Source organism: Catharus ustulatus, chromosome 2, assembly GCF_009819885.2.
Source record: "Catharus ustulatus isolate bCatUst1 chromosome 2, bCatUst1.pri.v2, whole genome shotgun sequence".
In the NCBI taxonomy this organism is placed as follows: domain Eukaryota; kingdom Metazoa; phylum Chordata; class Aves; order Passeriformes; family Turdidae; genus Catharus; species Catharus ustulatus.
Window position 1 is genome coordinate 4779572 of NC_046222.1, and position 8718 is coordinate 4788289.

An 8718-nucleotide genomic window follows, 5' to 3' on the forward strand; every position below is an offset into this window, starting at 1 on the left:
AAGAGGATTTTATACAGCCTTAGCTGATGTTTGACCAGGAAAGAAATCTTAAACTCTTTAATATTTTGCTAAGTCAAGCCTCCTCTGAGCTTTCCTGGCTGCATAATAGTTGTTTGACAGTGCAGCACGTAGGATGGTGGATAGGAGCCTCTGTGTTTACAGACAGACTGGTCAACCTCCAGTGTTAATTCCCCAGCACTGCAGACACTCTGATGCCTTCCAGATGCCACAGATGATGTCACATTCCCGATGTCATTGTTGCCTTGTGCAGAACACATCTGATAACCTAATCTGTTTGTGCCACACCCTTCTGTCTCTTGATGGGTATGGTGCTGGAATAATGTGAGTAGCACTGTTTTTGTTGGTGGGGGTTTTTTATGTCTCAAAGCAGAACTTCCTGCAAATCTTGTAAGGAGTCTGTGGAGTAAGGGCAGTGTGGCACCTGCAGAGCTGGGGCAATAAAATGAAAGGAGCAGTGCTAGTAGGGCACCAAATCTCCCAAAAAGATTATGCAATACCAAAGTGATTATTACGTTTAAAATATTGGAGTTACCTCTTTTATGCTTTCAGATTTTATGTGTGTGACAAGAAGGGATGCTAAGGTAGCCTTGAGGCCCTGATTTTGGCAGCAGTTTTGCAAAATGTCCCTGTAAGCTCAACAAACCCTGAGAAGATCTTGGAGAAGCCTGCAGCAACTGATGACCAAACCCAGAGGTGCTTTGGACAGAACCAGAGGGAGGTGAGATGGTTTGTTTTGGCATCAAGGAAGGCAGAGCTGAACCTTTGGAAGGGATCACAGAAGGAGGGATACACTGAACGGGCTCTCTGCCACCTGAGAGGCAAAGTCCTATCTGTGTGTGAAGTGTAGAAACATTACTGGTGCAGCAGCTGAACAGATCAGATGTGTAATAATGCAGAAACAGCACTGCTAATGCTCAGGCTGCACGGACAGCACTGCACAGACCCTCCTGTGCTCACCCCTGCCCTACCCCAAGCAGAGCTGAGTTCATCTTCAGAGCAGCCTTGGGCAGTGCAGGGGAAACAGAGCCTGAAAAGGAGCCAGGGTGGGATGGGGAGTGGGATTGAGGCAGTCTCCACTGAGCAGGAGACCAGCTCTCCTTGCCTGCAGAAGCTGTAGCTGTACTGACAGTCTGTGCCACGTGTTGAGTCCTCTGCAGGACCGAAATATCTCGCTTAATTGGTGGCAGCAGGTTATGCTATCTAAGTTTTGCAAGCCTATTGATCGTGCTCTAATCATCTTAAGGAAGGAATAGGTTAAAACGAGGGGGGCACTGATCCCTGAGGTGCCCCACCACTCACCTCCTCAGTGCTCCTCCTCTCCAATTACCATCCCCTCCTGCTGCAGTCATCCCGCTGGCGTTCTGTCGGTGTGGCAAAGCAGCTGGGAAAGCCTCACGAAATTCCTCCTGAAAGCACTGTTTCACCACAGCCTTGCCTAGGAGGGCTGGGATGTACTCCCACCCCTGCTGCTGGCCACCTGGATCACCCAGGGGGTGGTCTGTAATTTGGATATTGCTCCTTGTGCAGTGGAGCAGCTGCCTGCCAAGGCTCACTGTTCCTCCATCACCCTCCCCACCTTTTGGCACTCTGTCCCAGGCTCTGGGCTGGGAGGGCTCTCTCTGTTGGGCCAGCTGCATCCCTGCTCCACAGCACGTCAGCTGTGAGGATGCTGTGAGGCCACCTGGGCTGTGGGGAGGTTTTTGGGGCTCAGGAGCCCCAGTGGTGCTGGTCAGTGAGCTCCAGCTGTGCCTTGCCCCACGCACCAAGAGCCTGCTGGAGCAAACCTTGGAGCCCTGTTTCCAATTAGCGCTGCTATTTCGGAAGGGAGCATCTTATGTTCCCATGGCAACCATCTGTGGAAGCAGCGTTTCTGCTGGCTGGGGAGGGGGAGTGGGGCTGAGGTGGGGGCAGTGAGGGGGGAAACCCCCAAGTTTTGGGAAGGCAGCATCCCCTCCCTTTGGGTGCCTCTGCCCCCGCTGGCGCAGGAGCGGCGGGAGGTGTCGCTGAGCCCATTGCATCCCACGCAGCTGGATAATTTATGGGCAGTGGCAGCAGCTCACTGTCACTTTGTTTGCAATTTGCCTCTAAATATAGCTGTGCTCCAAGGGAGGAAGGCGAACTCCTGCCCACTAATGCTGGGTCTCTCTGTGTCGCCCGTGTGGCTCCTTTTCCATCCTTTTCCATCCCACATCCCGCACACGCCCTGCCTCTCTGGGAAAGGGCAGTGGTGAGACACAAAGCTCTTGGCGACAGTGTCCTGCCCAGCTGAGCCTGGCAGCTTGCCTGGGTGCACTGAGCCCCACCACTTCCCAGGGAATGAGCTCTCATGGGAGCACTTCCCTGTGCTCTTCTCTTTCAGCAAAAAGTGCAGCGATTGCATTTGTCCCAACAGAGGTGTAACACCGAGACTGGAGTGAAAGATTGCCTGTAGTTATCACCTCAGCTCATTCCCATGCCAAAACCAATTCCCATGCTCTTGTTTATCCCCCTGCTGCAGGTGCCAGCCTTGCCAGGAAGCACAGCGTGGCCCAGGTCATGCTGCAGACACGGGGACAGGCTGTGGAGCATCCCAGTGGTGACACCTTGAGCCTGGGACAGGGGCTCTGCACGAGGCCAGGGAAGGAGGCATGGCTTTCCTCATCTCTACCTGTGCAGGTAAATGCAAGGCCTCCCTTTCCAGGTTGGGAGTTACCCCCTTGTGCTACAGGTCCTGGTGTTGAAACCCCAGTTCTGACCAGGGGGACACATCAGGAGTTGAACCCAAATACAGGTCCTGGTGTTGCAAACCCCAGTTCTGACCAGGGGGACACATCAGGAGTTAAACCCAAATACAGGTCCTGGTGTTGCAAACCCCAGTTCTGACCAGGGGAACACATCAGGAGTTAAACCCAAATACAGGTCCTGGTGTTGAAAACCATGGTTCTGACCAGGGGGACACATCAGGAGTTGAACCCAAATACAGGTCCTGGTGTTGCAAACCACGATTCTGACCAGGGGGACACATCAGGAGTTGAACCCAACTCTGAGGCTGACGGGAAAGGGAAGGCACTGAAGTGCTGACGAGGCATTATAATAAGTACCGAGCAGAAATAAGAACCTGGTTATGTTTTAAACATAGCATTAATTAATAAAGAAAAGGGTACACTGTAGATACTAAGAGCCTTCAGATACTGAGAGGAAAAAAACTCTCTTTTGCCCATGATTTAGAAACTGCCAGAGCATGGTTGCACCTGGGGAAGGGACCCCTGTGCAGTGGCACACACTCTGGCTCTGCCCCACAGAAAAAGAGCTCTCAGAAAAGAGTGTGAGGATAAAAGGAAAAGGTCATTTTCAGACCGCACCACTCCATCACATCAACGTTAATTCCTCTTGGTCCCTTACTTTGGATGTAACAGAATGCAGTGAAAAATGGCTCTGTCCCAGTCTGGCAGTACACTTCAGCAAACCTATCTAATAGGTTTATTATAGTTTATTGAGCCAGTGTTAGCCCAGAGTAGATCAGAGCGACCGCTGAAATGCTAAATGGTCTCAGGAATGATGGCATTCCGGGAAGAATTATTGTGGCAGGATGGGTAACTCAGTGTCTAGGGCCCCATGCTGCCTCCATCCCTGTCAGAAGAAATAATGGCCAAATTTCCTTCTGAGCCTCATGGCCCATTGGACTAATCTGTAGGGGCCAGCCTGTCCAGCACTTACAGTACCTTCAGCTCCACCAGCCTGGAGGATCCTTTACAGTCCCTTTCTGTGAACAGATTACTCTCAGCATGAGAATCCATGATCCTGCCTCTCCTGCTACACACTGAATGGAAATTCCCTTCTCATGGTGAAGCAGTGAGTGTTACGGGCCACAACCCCTGTGGGGAAAATGTGAAACTTGTGTCCCAGCTCTTGGTAATGACACAATTAGCTCTGGGTAGGAAAGATTTGAAAAACACTTTACTCTTCCTGAAAAAAAAATCTCTAAGCCTTGTAAAAAAAAATGGTCTTGAAAATCTTCTTTATAGAGAGACCATATTTTATTACCAGACAGAGTTAGCAGCAAGGTTAGTTTACTACACCAACATAAAAATTAAATGTCCAATTACTGTCTCTGGAAACAATGTTAGGGAGACAGAAAACAGCAGAAGGCTCCACCAGCATCTGCCTGCAACCTTAACACCATCCTGCCCACCAGATGCAGATTTCTCTCATTCAGTGTCCAAACTGAGGGTTTATTCTAGGAACACTCTCCCTGCAGAGGGAAGTTTCAAGAAGCCACCCCTCCTTTCCTTACAGTCCATTATTTATGTCCCTATCTTTCCAGGAGAGTTGTAGAGTGAAAATAGAGTGCTGAAGGGCATCCTGGGGATTTTAGAGCAGTTTGTGACATTTCAGGTCTCCAGAATCCCCTTATTTTATGCTAATACAGGGTCTCTACAGAGGGCTGGGGCTTCAGCCACCCAGCATTTGTGAGAGTCCTAATGCAGTGCTGGAAAGCTTATTTGAAAACAGAGAGCTCTGCAGAGGAGAGGGACTCCATAGTCCTCATTCTCCAGCCTGTGCTTCCATCTCTTCTCAGTCAGTTGATAAAGTTTCATTGCACCAGTTTCCCAATTTCTGAGTATAAGGGTTCTTCAGCATCCTACAGCAGTCTCTCTTTTGGGTGCTCTGTTTCTCAGCAGAATGACTTGCAACATGCTCTCTCTTAAGAGATTTCATAACAACCTGCAGAAAAATCCTGTACTTTTTTTTCTGATTACAACCCCCACCTCCCTATAACTAATGCACTATTTCTGACACCCACAACCTGAATTACCCTAGTGCACTCCCACAGAGAGTGTATCAGATGTATTAATGATGCCTCTGACTGATTCAGCCCCTGGCATAGAACCCTCTTCCACATTGTCAGGTTATAAGGAGCAGAGGTTTCCCCTCATATTGAACCAGCAGTCAGCATCAGCCTGGTCTGAATTTTAAGCTCACAGCCCATTTCTGGTGTGCTTTTGCTACCCAGAGGTGTCTGCCTTGAGAAGTTTCCACTTGAAACGCACCAGGATCAGGCATGGTTGTACACCAGGAGTGCAGAGGGTGGCAGTGCCATGTACATACTCATCTACATATAGATATAAAAACCCCAGATAACGAATTGACAGGACAAACTCAAGTGAATTTTGTGCTTAATGATGTTTCTAAGGAGTGCTGCTTCTGCTGCTTGCAGAACTGGGGGTGCCAATGGTGCGTGTAATTGAGGTCTCTACTTGGTGTGCCTTGGTGAGTTATTCCAGGGAAGTGAAGGAGAAGGAAGAAAGTGAGAAGAAATCAAATGTGACCACACTTTTTCCACATATGACCATAATTGTTAATGTTACTTGAGTGATCTGCTGATAGCACAGGGCCTGATGGCTTCTGGTGCTACTCTGTGTTAACAACCAAAGTGGAACTTTGAGGCAACTTATCCTCAAGCCTTGCCTTGTTATCCCTCATGTCAGCAGCTAAGGGTGTCCTTCCCCTCATCCCCATTTTTTTCCCCTTTGGGTAAGCAGAGGAATTGCCCATTTCCACCCTGTTTTAATTACAGGAGCCGTGTGACCCTTCCTGGAGCAGACAGAGTGCGAGATCACCAGGCCAGCAGACTCACAGAAAATATGTAAGTAGGTTACAGGGGGGTGGAGGAAGCTGTTAAACACAGCATGATCCACTTAACAGAGCACCTGTTAGGGGAACAGGCAGACAGAGCCATACCTGCACAGCTTTCTTCTTTCTAACAAACCCTGGCCAGGCTCAAGCAGCAGAGTGGGAAGCTGGGCAGGGAGGGAGGCTGGCAGAGAAGAAGCTGAGGGTGTTTGGATGCTCTGGGATGGAGGGATGACACAGGGAGCAGCTTGCCCTGGTCCCATTCCTTCTGTGTGCACAGGGTGGTGTGTCCTGTCCCCAGGGCAGGGGACAGCAGCAGCGAGGGCAGAGCCAACACCCTGGATTCAGACCTGGTCTCCTTCGTGAAAGCTTTTGGGGAATCCAGGCAGACTCCTTCTTGCCTCACAATTTAACTTCTAAGATTTTCAGGGTGGTGTTTTGCCCTAAATAGCTTAAGGACTGCCTTATCTTTTGGAGAGAGGCTCCTCTGGGCACCTGGAGAGCATCTCTGGCATTTGACTAGCTGGGTGATGTTTCCCTTCTCCGAGGTAAAACTGCTCTTAGTTATATGCAGCATGAGGAATTTTTTTTCCCCTTCAAATCTTGCATTTATATAATCTGTCTGCTGACAGATATAGCCAAATCAAACATCTAAATAGGATTAATTCAGGCAGCTTATTACTGGCTCTTGAGGAAGGCCAGGAATTATGGTTATCAACCATAACAGTGAAGTTGGGGTGTCTGACCTCAACAATTTATCCTTGAAAAATACTGTACTAATATCTTCTGAACTGGTGAAAAGTAATTTCATATTCACTGAATAACAGAGAAGGGTGCAAACTAAAATAGCCAGATCTGAATATCAGAATATATTTTGGTTTTTTTCTTGGTGACAGGAGGATGAATATAATCATAAGTGAAATTAGTGTTGAGCCATATTTAACCCTCTCAACACCCCATCAAGACCAAACAAAGCTGTGTCAGTCTTTCCAAACATAAAAAATTGCCTGACCACAGAAAACTATGTGCTCTGCTATTGTAAGGGAAATATTCTGTGATGTCTCCTGCCCTTGGGTGGGATTTATCTGCAAAACCTGTGGAAAAGCTGCCTAGATGCCTCCTGGCTTACAGGGAGCCAGCTGGGGTGAGGTGTCCAGGACATTCCACATCAGGATTATGGCTGGATGTGATGGTCCTGCACAGTTTTGTGCTGTGGAATGTAGTGCACGAGGGCATGGTAAGGAATATATGTTTTGTTCACTCCAGATGGCTCACTGAAATCAATCTTGCAGTCACTGAGAGTGGAAGTACAGTTCTTACCTCCTGATGGCTACCAGCAGCCTGTTTGAACAGAGCTGATGACTCCCAGTGGTGTTCTTGATGGGCAATGTCTCCATCTTTTAAAATCATCCTTAACAGACAGGTGATTAGTTCCCTTATTGGCATTTTCACCTGCAGAAATGAGAACTGAATGGGCTGAATGCTCATTTTGTACAGTAATTTATGCATGTAGTCCAATATAGCTCATACTGAGGATCTATTCCTCTTTTATAATTGGGACAAATTCCATCTCTAGAAGCTTTTCTTCCAAGAGAGGATGAAATATCTAAGCCATCACCTGTCTAACACCATTCAGCTGGTATTTATTTCTGACATGTTTGTGTCAGGAGAAGACTTTCCAAGCTCACAGAGATATTGGGAGGTTTCATTTATACAATACTGTGAGATTGCCTGATCAAAGGCATACAAGTGGAAATCATTACTGTTATTTTCAGACACGTCTTTAATCACAGCCTCTCCCTATTCATTGCAATCATTGCAATTGTAAATCAGAAGTGAGTTCCCTCACCACCTGGCCACTTGGTGCTCTTTTAATTTCTGCCTGTTGCCTGTACAGTGAAATTCCTCCTGCATCCCCCTCCACCTCTGTGTGACGCAAACACGTGCACTAAAATTTGCTATGATAGCTCCACTTTATGTGGATTTGTTTCTGCAAAGAGAGGTGATATTGAACTTCCTGAATCTCTCCCGCTGGGAAATGGGGATAATGCTTGGAACTGTCAATACAGGGACCATTCACCAGGGCCTGAGAACCCTGCTGAAGTGACTGAATCCTATTCCTATCAGCAGAAAGTAAGAAATGAGTTACAGTGATTTAAACATGGGACTAGAGGAATTTGACCTTCTAACTACAGAAAGGAATGAGCTTGTTAAGGCCCTGTACTCTTGATAATGTATATATTTTTTGTCTGATCATGCACTAAGTCCCAGTGCTGTGGTAGCTTCTGGCCAGGAGAACTGAGCTTTCTCCTTTCTGTTATTTCCATGGGATTTGTGAACCTGACACTGTGATAGAGCTGGTCTGTAGTCTCTCCAAAACCAGTGGGTTCAAGAAAGATATTGAAGTGTTGGAGCAAGTCCAGAGAAGAGCAATGGAGCTGGAGAAGGGTCTGGAACAAGTCTAAGGAGTAGCTGAGCGATCTGGGAGTGTTCAGCCTGGAGAGAAGGAGGCTCAGGAGAGACATTCTCACTCTACTACCTGAAAGAAGTGTGGGGTTTGGCCTCTTCTCCAGGCAGCAAGGGACAGGACAAGGCTTCAGGCTGTGCCAGAGGAGGTTCAGGCTGGACATCAGGAAGAATTTATTACTGGAAAGAGTGGTTAACCACTGGAATGGGCTGCCCAGGAAGATGGGAAGGTTACCATCCCTAGAAGTGTACAAGAAATGACTGGATGTGGCACTTGGTGCTGTGGTGAAGTTGAGTTTAGGTGCTTTAGGTTGGACTTTATTATCTTGGAGATCTTTTCCACAGTTCATTATTCTATGATTCGATGCACATCCACTTCTTTTTTTTCCTCCTATCTCTGCCATCTGTAGAGACTTTGGGAAGTGTGGCAGGTGAGGGTAGAGAACCTGCAGAAAGGCCAGTGTGGAAGTGCCCATTAGAATAATCTGAGATCTCTGCTGGAGATCCACTAGGGCCAAATAAAACCGTCTACTGCACTCTGCGTTGTTTTTTTCAGAAGCTGTATCTTTTATTTCCAAAAGGTTACAAGTACCCAGAGTGGCTTTGCCCAGAGCTCAG

At 47.8% G+C, this 8718-nt stretch overlaps 1 long non-coding RNA gene across 1 annotated transcript; it reads left to right on the top strand.

Moving 5' to 3' along the window:
- Positions 1 to 597: 597 nt before the first annotated feature.
- LOC117011236 lies at positions 598 to 5654 on the top strand. Its single transcript, XR_004420910.1, has 3 exons — positions 598 to 739; positions 2519 to 2676; positions 5579 to 5654. It is a non-coding gene; the product is annotated as an uncharacterized LOC117011236 (long non-coding RNA).
- Positions 5655 to 8718: the final 3064 nt, after the last annotated feature.